This window comes from Bactrocera tryoni, chromosome 4 (assembly GCF_016617805.1).
Source record: "Bactrocera tryoni isolate S06 chromosome 4, CSIRO_BtryS06_freeze2, whole genome shotgun sequence".
NCBI classification, from domain to species: domain Eukaryota; kingdom Metazoa; phylum Arthropoda; class Insecta; order Diptera; family Tephritidae; genus Bactrocera; species Bactrocera tryoni.
Window position 1 is genome coordinate 48233097 of NC_052502.1, and position 13030 is coordinate 48246126.

Below are 13030 nucleotides of genomic sequence, written 5' to 3' on the forward strand. Positions count from 1 at the left end.
TCTTAAACATATGGTTCGAGGCGACCGACGCCCGAGCGAGTTATTTAACGACATGAAACGCGCGGCCGGGACGACTCTGAATGACAGCATTTTACACGATCTATGGGTAAGCAGACTTCCTCGGTATGTACAAGCAGCGATTATCGCTACAAACGTCGCTACCATGGAAAAACTAAAGATAGCGGACTCAATTATCGAAACTATTGGGATGCGACACAACCACGCGCAAGAGGGTCTGGCACTGAAGTTTCGAGCTTGAAACTTAAAATAGCAGAATTGACTAGGCGGTCTCGATCTAGGTCACGTGGACCCCATGCGTCTTTAGGTAAATCGGACAAACCGATTTGCTGATACCATAGTAAATTCGGTGCGAAAGCAACTAAATGCCGAGAGCCGTGCAATTATGTTTTGTTAAAGAAACCTTTATAGGGTCGCTCGGCTGCTACGGTTTTAGAGTGGGGCAAACAGTCTAAACCCTTCAAAACATACCGTTTCAGATTAAAGATTAAATTTTTTAATAGATACCAGTGCGGACGTTTCCGTTATACCAAAATGCTACAACACAGCCCGAGCTTCTCCTAACGGTATGAAATTGTTTGCCGCAAATGGATCGCACATTCTCTGTAGTCGGTGAGGCGATTCTGAAACTTAATGTAAATTTACGACGCAAATTTTTCTGGAATTTCGTTATCGCTGATGTTTCTCAAGCAATTATTGGCGCTGACTTTCTGTCTCATTTCGAGCTTTTGGTCGATCTCAAAAATAGATGTCTACTCGAGCGTAAACCCGAATTAAGAACGGTTTGCGAAATTGAAAAAATAGCGTGAATTCTACTTATTCGAATATTCTCGCAGAGTACAGTAATATCACACGCTCTCATCCGCTAAATTTACCATCAAAATCGTAGCTACAACATCGAATTCTTACCACCGGTCAACCCGTCTTCGCACGACCTCGACGTCTTTCACCCGATATGTTTCTTTCTTTTTCGCCGCAAAAGCTGAATTTGATTCGCTGGTGAAACTGGGCATTTGTCACCCATCCAGTAGTAACTGGGCAAGCCCATTACATATGGTTACGGAACTGATGGAATGTGGAGACCATACGGGGATTATCGTGGACTAAATGCAGTAAAAGTTCCTGATCGATATCCGTTGCCATTTTTGCACGATTTCTTCAATATCTTGGCCGGAAAACGCGTGTTTTCTAAAATCGATTTAAAAAAGGCCTTTCATCAAGTGCCAATAAACAAAGAAGACATTTGTAAAACGGCGATAACGACTCCCTTCCGACTCAACGAATTTACGCATATGACGTTTGATTTGAGGAATGCAGCACAGACATTCCAAAGACTTATTAACGAAGATTTTCGTGGTATAAACTTTGTATTTGTTTATCTTGATGATGTCTGTATTGCATCCATCTGAGAAAAATAGCATCAAAACCACTTGTGCCAAGTTTACCAACAACTCAGGAAAAATAACCTAACTATTAACGTTAGTAAATCGGAATTTGACGTCACGGAACTACGATTCCTCGGGCATTCTATCACTAAAGGTGGTACTCGGAGATGCTTAAATTCTATCGTCGTTTCATAACGCACGCACTGAAGACACAAGCCTGCCCTTTTCGATATGGTTCGTGGTAATAGACGAAACGATATTACACCACTTACTTGGTCAGCGGAAGCCGCAGACAGTTTTGCTGCATGTAGGGAACAACTGATCAATTGTGAATTACTCGCTCAACCTTCGCACAACGCGGAACTTTCTTTATGGGTGGAAGCATCAGATTTCGCTGCTGGTGCAGTATTAAATCAATTCGTGGATGGTAGTCTACAACCATTGGGATTTTTCTCTCGATACAACATTTACGACAGGGAGCTGACTGCCGCATAACTAGCATTACGACATTTTCAATACATGATCGAAGGTCGCCGTTGTCATATTTACACAGACCATAAGCCGCCGATATATGCATTTCAACAAAAGCTAGATCGAGTTTCTAATCGGCAAATTCGTCAACTCGACTTCATAGCTCAGATCACCACCGACATTCGTCATGTAAGCGGCGAAGATGATGTACAGCAGACCTGCTGTCACGGATAAACCCAATCAGAAACTCTAAACTATGATGACTTGGCTGAGGACCAGTCCAAGGACGAGGAGCTTCAAAATCTTTTAAATGGTAACATCAAACACTCTCTTAACCTACAAAATTTCGCTCTTCCTTTTAGTTCCAGAAGCTTATGCTGCGACACCTCAACTGGCCGTGTTCGGCCGTTCATAAACAAAAACTTTAGAAAAACGTTTTTACGGTCAACTGACAATCTTTCACACCCCGGTATAAGGGGGACTACACGATTGGTAACAGAGCGATTTGTTTGTTCTGGTGTCCAGCGAGATAGTAGAAATTTTGCTCGTTGCTGTTTGCAGTGTCAGCGGAATAAAATTATACGACACAACCGAAGTTTGTTACAGCGTCAAAAATGTCCAACACTTCGTTTCGCGCACTTCCATATCGACTTAGTCGGATCATTTCCACCATCTGAAGGAAACCGCTATTGTCTTACTATCCTGGATAGATTCACACGCTGACCAGAAGCGTTACCTATTCCAGATATAACAGCTCCAACTGTTGCCAAAGCACTACTAAATGGCTCGATTTCACGGTTTGGTGTACCTGTAACCATCACATCAGATTTAGGACGTCAGTTCTCTTCGAAAGATGGCATCGTACTTTTAAAGCAGCACTTCTATGCCATAACACTAGTCAGTGGAGACTCCATATTTACCACTTATTTTATTGGGCTTACGATCCACATACAAAAACGACTTGGATGCGGCACCTGCCGATCTAGTTTATGGAGAGAACCTGCGATTACCTTCAGAATTTTTCATCGATAGCAACCTAACATACAGCGGAGCTGATATGGTCAAACAACTACGTTCATGTATGCGAGATCTGCGACCAGTTGACACCGCTTGGCACGTGAAAAGTATTCGCTCACTCTGGGTTAAAAACCTGCCAACAAGTTTTTATTCGAGACGATCTGGTGCGACCATCGCTATCGCCTCCTTACAAAGGACCATATAAAATTATTCAACGATTTCCCAAATACTTTTTAGTGGAAGTGAACAACAGCGTAATTAAAGTTTCAATAGATCGTTTGAAACCTGCTTTCATCGCCACTCCACAGTGTCTAGGAGGGGAGTATTGTGGCAACCTCGAAGGATCATTACGGCGTTAATTTAATCTTCGGCGCAGCACTCCTAAAATACAACTCTACCTAACTCCTAAAGGCAACGCTATCATATGTTTTCAATCTTTCATTCCTTTTATTATTATATTCTTACTAGCTCTTAAGTTATAACGAATAAAAAATAAATCTCTTCTACGATTGGACGTCAAGCGTAACGCATCACCTTCACTTGTTCCCAAAAGTATATATATAAATGATCAGTATGCTGAGCTGAGTCGATTTAGCCATGTCCGTCTGTCTGTCTGTATACATACCAACTAGTCCCTCAGTTTTTAAGATATCGTTTTGAAATTTTGCAAACGCCATTTTCTCTTCAAGAAGCTGCTCATTTGTCGGAATTGCCGATATCGGACCACTATAGCATATAGCTGCCGTACAAACTGAACACAATGTATTTTCACGAAATTTGGTACAGATTATTTTCTAAGGCAACAATGTAATCTCCGAAGAAATTGTTCAGATCGGTTAACTAAAGCATATAGCTGCCATACAAACTGAACACATAGTTACTAACAGAAATGCACCTGTGAAGGGTATTTAGCTTCGGTGCAGCCGAAGTTAACGTTTTTTCTTGTTATATATGTATTATAAAAAGTTCACTCGTCCAACACTAAAAACCTCTGAAACACATTAAAAATTACTTAGCTCGTTCAAACTTTATAAAAAGATATTAAGAGGACAAGAAAATGGTATAATACTAGATAGTATGCGGAATATTGTTGTGTTTTATAATATAATATAAATTTTTGTTCCTGAATTAAAAATTTTTTAGAATTACCTGTATATTTAAGGATAAGCTCCAGATTTAATAAATCTTTTTACTAACCTGAAAATAAAAAGAAAAATAAATTTACTTAAAAATGTATATTTCTATTTCAGAGATCTAAAGTTCTTTATTAAAAAAAAAAAAGGTTTAATTCCAACTTTGACCACTTTAAAGATTTTGCGATATACAGTCAGCTGGAAATTCGAAAATCATTGTATTAGATATGTATATGTAGTATGGTAGCTAAAGGAAGTATTGACACCATTCAACCCATTGTTGACACAGAGACAAATCAATGTCAGGAAAGAATTATTCCTGAATTTAAATTATATACAATATCTCTCATTGACCGATATTTGCGGTAAAAAGTCAACTATAGGTACTAGGGTTAGAATATTTGGTACCAAGTGACAGTTTTATTCCGTCCTTCTTGATTTGTTCATACACTGGAAACTAAAGACACAGATAGATTTTAAAATTGTATTATATGGGAAGTGGGCGTGGTAGCAGTCCGATATGGCCCAATTTGAATTTTCCATTAAAGGATTTGTATTGAGCGTATTTTTTTTAAGCTTAAGTGGTTTGTGGATATTAACAATAAACCAAGGAGATGGCGGAACCACGCCCGTTGCTTAATGTGTAATCTCATTAAAATATCTTGAGTTTTACTCAAGCTACAGCTTGCACGGACGGGCAGATAGACAATCACACGGATTTTAACTTTTCTCTTCATCCAGATCATTTATATAGGTAATATGTACAACCGTTAGGACAACAAAACTATTATACTCTGTAGTAAAAGTATCGAAATACGTCGACAAAAGAATTTTCTTAGAAGGTGTCTTGGAAATAAGTCGGATTGCGGAGCCAACCATAACTTGGTGCTGAATCATTCAAAACTAAGAAGCCCAGGTTCATTCGTCGATTAAAGCTTTTCTTAGGAAATTCAAAATTTTAATTTGTCGGGACATTTTGACTGAAAAAAGTGATGTTTTGCAAAGCAAATTAAAAAAAAAATATCATCATCATCATCATAATTACATAAATGATATTTTAAAACATGCTTGTTTTATTTTCTTTCAGTCTGGCATAAACTTTTCTGCTTATATAGGATTCAAGAAATATTCAAGATCCTTGGGGTTAGTGAATGAGGATTATATTCAAAGTGTTTTAGCCGAAACATCTCAAGAATATTATATTTATATCCTGATCAAAGCATATTAAGTTTGCCAGGATGTTTTAAAGATTTAAAAATAAACGTGACAGGCTGTGAGATTTGGCCATGTTCATCTTTTTGTATACATGCGAACTCGACACTCCGTTTTTAAGATATTGATCTGAAATTTTGTGCACGATTTCAACACTCCTGGGGGATACCTTAACAATATAGCTACATGACATACAAGCTGAACTATTAGAAAAAGTGTTATATTATAACCATACAAACTGACCCTTCAGAATAAAGTTCTTGTGAGGAGTATTTTGCATTTGTGAGGGGTCTTATTCATATCTTTTAATCTAATTACGCATATATCTCCCTATTTCTCATTTCACAAAGGAGAAGCAAGTGTTAATAAAAGCAAAACCAATTTTGATTACAACATAATACATAATTGCAACTGATAATACCACGAAGAGAATAAATAAATAAATTATGCAATTGTGCAAAAATATGATATCCCGAAGCGCAAGAGAGCAGCTGAATCGCGTCAGATGAGTGGCAAGTGCGCAGGAAGCCCAACCAGAGCCACGACAAATGAGAATCTAAGCCTTGGCAATTTCACACAACATTACGCACAATGGTGCCACAAGCTGCCGCAAGTTGAGTAGATGAAAATAAAAATTGCTGCTGGAAGAAGTGGCAACAAATCCACTGACAGCTGTCGCGGGATGAGCAACAATTTCGATTTTTTTTCCATTTTTTTTTTGTGTACCCTCAACGACTTGCCATATAAAGAATTTATGCCATTGTTGGCGCTTGTTAGCGTTACAAATTCAATTTGTTGCTATTGTTGTTGTCCTGCATGTTGTTGTCATGGATATCTGTCATTACGGGACATTGCAGCGCAATATGAGACGCTCACTGAATAAATGCAAGTGCAATGCAGTCAAACTGAATGCCAACAATAACAATAACAGCGCATAATAAAAAATAACTCGACCAGAAATAATATTTTATTTCTTAGTTGCTTTCTTCATTCGGCCCTTCAACAAGCTGCACAACAACAACACAATGCCCGGCCAAGTAATGCCAGCCATGAGTACTCGTTATGCGTCAACGCTGCCGGAACTGAGAGCAGAATAGAACGGAACAATAAGGTAACCAAGCACAAAGTGTAACAATAACAGCAGCAGCAACAGTAACAGCAACAATAAGGGCAACAACAAGAGTAGTTGTATTGCATGCAAATAGTTGCAATAGCAGCGGTAGTCGGTAACAAAGCCGTAACAACACTTAAAAATGACGGAAACATATGACTTCACTAAGCTGATTGCAGGAATATGAAAGGATACAGCGGCGAGCGTAATGGTAAGCGGTGAGCGTTAAGGAAGTACTAGCCAGCAGGACTTAAGGATTAAATGTGAATTGGTTGGCATGCATCTGTGTATGTAATATGTGTATGCGTATGGGTACGCGTTGGGTGTTCCATATGTGTATTTCTAGTTGTTTTTGTTTTTGTTGTTGTAGTAGTTGTTGTTGCTATTGTGGTTGTTGTTTTCGTTTTCATGCGTCCTGTTAATCTTATTGTTGTTGTTGCTGTTGCTTTTGCTGTTGCTCTTGTTTTTATTGCTTTTGTTGTTGTACAACACAACATTGTTTTCCAAAGTGCACTAACTCCAACCTAAGTCAAGTGTATGTACTCCACCGAACGATGCTTTATGTTGCTCCAAACCCACAAACATGCATACATTCATACAAAGCTGTATCCCAGCTTGCTTATGTGTGTTTGTTGTTGTTTATGTGCATGTATTTGTATAAATATTTATAAATATATATAAATTACAAGCCGCTGCATATACATACTCTTACGCTGCGCAACATAGTTTCGTATAACAGCGCACACACACATACATGCAAGCACTGCTTATACGAAAAATATGGCGACCAACAGCGCGTATGAGTAACATTTTGTATAAGTGTTGTTAGCCTGAAGTGGCCATTTCCGTATGCACTTACGCATGCTCGCTGTTTTGATTGTTGTTGCTGCTTTTCCATTGCGGCATAAAGCACGGAAATGCAATGTTGCATTTGATATGCGCCTCTTGAATATCTACTACCACACACACATACGCATAACTAAGCTTGCATATATAAGCAGCAGCCAGCAACGGACTAATAAATAGCAAACATTTAAAAGCTTATTTGTATATTTTTGTGTTTACATAGATGTGTGTGTGTGTGCGTGTGTATATTTTAAGGCATCTAAGTCGGAACGCACTTTTCAGAGCACAAACACATCCACACACAAACACTCAACATAAATATATTAAGTACCCAAGCATGCCGCTGCACTTCAGTTATGACGGTACCGACTTGCCACATGCCACATGCATATATTAGTCTTGTAATAGTATTTCAAATGTCTAGTTGCGAATCTTTTGAACCGCATAGCTTGCAAGTTATACTTAGAAAATGCACAAAGCGCATTCCTATGCTAATATGCATATGTAGTTATGTATGATTGTACTTGTGTAAGTAGTTTACGACGACTTTGTGCGCAAAAACTGTGCGCATTTAGAATAGTTTTACAATATGCTCAAAGTGCAATTGAACTACTGAAGCTAAAAAGGCATTCAGTCATTTATATTTCTCCGCAAAGTAGTATTGATTGGATGTTGGATGGATGAATGAGTCTCGCCAGAAGCCGTCTGGGTTATTAAGGATATGAACATTTATACTTGGATATCAAAAGTAACGGTATTTTATGGTTCGTTGTCCTACCAACAAACGATATACAGTGTAATCCGGTTATAAGGGACTCCACGGGACCATGTCAAATTGTCCATTATAACCGAGTGTCCATCTAATCAGAATATAAAATTTTTAACTCAAAAAGTAAATTCAATGTGGTTTTTTATTAAAGCAATAAAGTTTATGAATAAAAATATAAAATTAAGAAAATAATAAGTTTAATTAAGTCTTTTGAAAAAAGTCAGTGATTTTCTTTTGGGTGAATGCCTTATTGGCAAAATTTTTTTATAGTTTGATTTCAAGTTTGTTGAGCAAATTGATTGCATCTGAACTAATCTCTTTTTGTTGAAAATATAGCTTCAGTTTCCTAGAATAATTCGTAGCGTCTTCTATTTTTATTATAGTTTCGGGCTGTGCTAAATCTTCATCACCGGAGTCTTCTTCAAGCAGCTCATGCAGAAAGTCTTGAATTAAGTCATTGTCTGAGTGTTCTTCTGTGGCTATAATATTCTCGTGAATCCTTGAATATTCATGAAACTTGCTTAAAACCACTACGTTATTAATTTCGATAATTTTGCTCAAAGGTTCATCGTCCTCCGGGGCGAAATCTAATCCAACAGGAATGTCTTTTACCAGACCAGCATGTCGAAAACAGTTTCTTATGGTTTCCTTAGAGACACTTTCCCATGCAACAGTTAACATATTGACAGCATCTAAAAGACTCACAGCTTTTGTCGGGTTTGCTTCTTCAGGAAGGTCCATAATTTTCATCAGAAGCTGCTTTTTATAAGATTGTTTCAAGCTATTAATGACGTCTTGATCCATAGGCTGAAGAACCGATGTAGTATTAGGCGGAAGAAAATGTGGTTTAATGTTGTGAAGATGAACTTGAGGATGAGCAGGGCAATTATCTACTAATAGCAAAATTTTAGTCTTGGCTTTTATAAGTTCACAATCCCATTTCTTTAAATAGTCAGTAAAGGTCTGAGAAGTCATCCAGGATTTGTTGTTAGCACAATAATCTACCATCAACGTTTTAACGTTTTTAAAGCATCTGGGGTTGTTATATTTTCCTGAAAGCAGGCATTGTTCAGAAACAGAGGATTGTATTAAATTGTATTTAAAACTTACCAATAACCAATAATTTCCGTTTTACCGTGCCCGATGCATTAGCACAAATCAAGGCAGTTATTCTTCTTTAGACATTTTTCCACCACTGTATGTTTCACCTTTGATCTTATGTGTTTTGTCAGGCAGCATCTTATAGAAAATTCCCGTTTCGTCCACGTTAAAAATGTTGTCCATGGAATAATTGTTACTTATTGTAGGCCAGGTTTGTAATAGCCAGTCATTTGTAACACTTTGGTCCACAGAAGCCGATTCACCACAAATTTTGCCGAAGCAAATATTATGCCTCTTTTTAAATCTGTCTAGCCATCCGGAACTGCATTTAAAATTAGCACCGACAGCTTCTCCGAATTCATTGGCTTTCATCATTAGCACTGGACCACTTACTGGAAAATTATTGGCCCTTTTCTGCTGAAACCATTTAAACAGTAATTCATCAACTTGAGGATGTGTCGCAAATCTTATTTTTTTTTCTTGTCGTTGACTTTCCAATCATTTCTAATTTTATCCCGATTAATCTATATGTTCGAAACAGTCTGTTTTTTTAGGTTTTTGTTCAAGCAAATGTCAGGTTGGGAAGTTCCTCCTTCAATTTCGTTTATAGCTTTCAGCCCACCGCAGAAGTTGTTTGCCTTCTTTGACTTATTTCCAAGAAAAACGGAACATTTTCTGCTGCAGAGACTGATTGTGTCTCTTGATCGAATTCGGGGAAGTACAAAATTTTGCTTATTGCCAACTGATTGCCAACTTTGTTTTGAAATTTGATTTTGAAAGCTTCGGTTATAATGGACAAAATCCGATTTTATTGTCTATTATAACCGGAGTCCATTATAACCGAGTCTTTTTTAACCGAGTTTTTTACATATGTTTGGGACAAAGAGGTACATAATAACAGAGTTTTCATCTTAAGCGAGTCCATTATAAATGGATTACACTGTATGTATATAAACACTGAGATGTAATGAAGAACTGATTGCATGCAGTTATGAAATTTCATAACAAACATTTTTAAAAAATGGTAAAAGAGCGATACCACACTGTTAGAATCATTTTTAATTCAAAATTTAATTAAAATATAAAATAAAATTCCTTGAGTGTTGAACAAAATCACAAAGTAAGCCCCATCAAAAAATAAAAACGTGATGTAACTGGATTACAGGATGATATCATATGGAGATTTTTGTTTTTTTTACGAGGTGAAAGCATTAAAAGCCTGAACCCCATGCCACTCTATGCCATCAGAACTAAACTTCCTACTGCCTTGTACCGAACCCTCTGCCACACCGTCAAGTAACACGTCAGGAGGTTGACTGAGTATTACTCATACGCCCGTGATGATTATAATGCATTCAGTAACAAGCTGCATTTACTTGAGCCTACCTCGTTTTATCTCATAACCCCCGTTGTGCAATGTTTGTCCACAAACTCTTCTTCTCTGCTCCAGTTATGGTTTGTCTGTCGCGTCTTAGTTGACCATTGCATTTTGTAGTTTTTTTTATTTTGGCTGCTGGTTTGCTTCGCTAATTCACACGGCTTTCCACTTATCTAGTGATACACTTCGTTTTCGGAGGGTGGGTTTATCCTTAAAGAATTTTTCAAAATTTGCCTTTCTTGATTATATTTCACACAATGGAAAAAAGTTCCACGTTCTTAATGGTCTCGCCTCCGCAGTAATCGCATGTGTCGTTTTCTTCGTGTTTGAATTGCTTCAAATATGATTTGGAACAATCGTGTTCTGAATTTGGCTTAAAGGAAAGTCTACTTTATCGTGCGGTTTATTTAGCCATGGCTCAATGTTTGGGATTAGTCGGAATATCCAGCGATTATTTCGGCTGTCTTCCCATCGTCTCTGCCAGTGTGGTATCTGCTTTGACTTTCTCTTTCAGAGTTATGAGTGCCATTTTATCGTTTAATGAGTATATGAGCTGTTTGTCAAAGAGGTCTAGGGTGTGTAAGCTCGCGATTATTAGGGCAACATCTTCGGATAACATACGGAGCATACTCTTAATGTGTAAATGGTATATGTAAAAAAATACTATTTAATCTCGAAGGCTTCCCTTATAATGTATCTGTTCGCCGAATAGAGCAACTGACCTTAATACTCCAGCTAGTAGTCATCTCTTATTTTGTTATGGTCTGCGGGTATTGAGCATTTACCGGGTTAGAGCATATTTTTGTATCTTGTTCATACGCATAAGCCTCGTGTTCTTCAAACAACATTCTTTCATCAAGAACAATTCCCAAATATTTGATGGCTGGCTAGGTGGTTATGCTTATGCTTATTGTGCAGAATGTAGCAATCTCTTGGGTTCTCCTGCTAGTAATAAGTACGGCTTCTGTATTTCTCTCCAGTCGCTTATTTGTGATATTATTGTGTTGGTAACGACACACTTGCACTTGCAAACCTAGTGATTTGTACGTTTTTCGGTCCGTGTCTTTACTAGGCTTTTATTAAATTTAAATTTTTAATTAGAATTTAATTTTTTTTATGAAAGATCTTGAATTAAACATTAAGGAAACAATTTTAAATTTCAAAATTAGAGTAACAAAAAAAAAAGTTAAATTTTTAAATTAAAAGCAGACATGAATTAAAAAATATTTTTCATTCCAGAGTTTGATTAAAAATTATGTTTTGAAAGATATTTAGGAAGTTATCATATAAAAATATTAATTCAATCTGCAACACTGGTCCCGTGTGACTTTTTTAATACCCTGAACTTAACCCCTGTTTAAGTAGGTCTGCCATAAAGTTTGTGACACCCAGAAAGAAGCAAAGGTGATCTTATACAAGTAAAATGTAACTAAATGTCGACTTAGCCAATTAGTCACTCAGTTTTTTAGATATATAGCTGAAGTTCTACACACGACTTTTCCTTCTCAGGAAGCTACTCATTTGTAGGAACCACCGATATGGGACCACTATAGCATGTGCTGGAATACAAACTTGTATGAGAAAGTGTTTCAGTTTAGGAGATATCTCCACAAAATTTTGTAAGGGTTATTGTTTAAGGCAATGGTCTAATCTCCAAAAATAAAATGTTCACATCGAAATTCTATAGCATCTATGTAGCTGCCATACAAACTGAACGATCGGAATTAATTGCTTTAATGATATTTTTTTTCATTTCATAAAACATCTTCAGCATTTTCGACACTAATTACTGGCTGAAGCAACGATGCAATCACCATGACAATCGTTCAGATCAAGGTGCTCATCAGCTATCAGTGTGACTGGTATCTTTAAACTACAGTTGAAACTCATATCGTCAAACAATTGATGAAAGATATGGGCTTACTGGCTTTCCAAAAATTAGTCTTATGAGTTATTCCGATTCAGTCGTCCGTCTTAAACAGCCACTTTTTGGGAACACAGTGAGAGCAATCGATAAGTGTGAACATGAATCCGCTTTTATAAATAGCTCTTCGACGTTTCGTATTCATCTCAACTGAGAAACTTATATATTTATGCACTGACATCATCCTTAAACCCTTATGCAGTGCATCAGATATATGTATTTGTAATTCAATACCTAACCATTATTATTCCCCTATCCCACTATAGCCGACACTTGCACCGCTTTATTATTCAGCATCTTTTGTTAAATAAGTTCATATAAATATCTTCCGAGCAATTTCTTACCCTTAAGCTTGCACTCTCTTTTATTTACTTGCACTTATCGCAAATGACCAACTAATAGTTCAGAGTGTGGCACTTACAGAGTTCAGCTGCCCATTAGCGAGGTTCGTGAGCATTTCCGCTAACGACTTTAGTGCACACATACACTCAACTGCCTAATAGCAGTAGACTTAGGTAGCAGATGAATGAGTGAAAAAGAGAGCACGATATAAGAAGGAATAATAATAGTGCAACGTATAATGGGTTTAGCAGGTTCCGGCTAAGCTGTGAATGTGCCGATTTATGGTACATTTCGGCAAAAAAAAATATGGAAAAGCAGCTCAG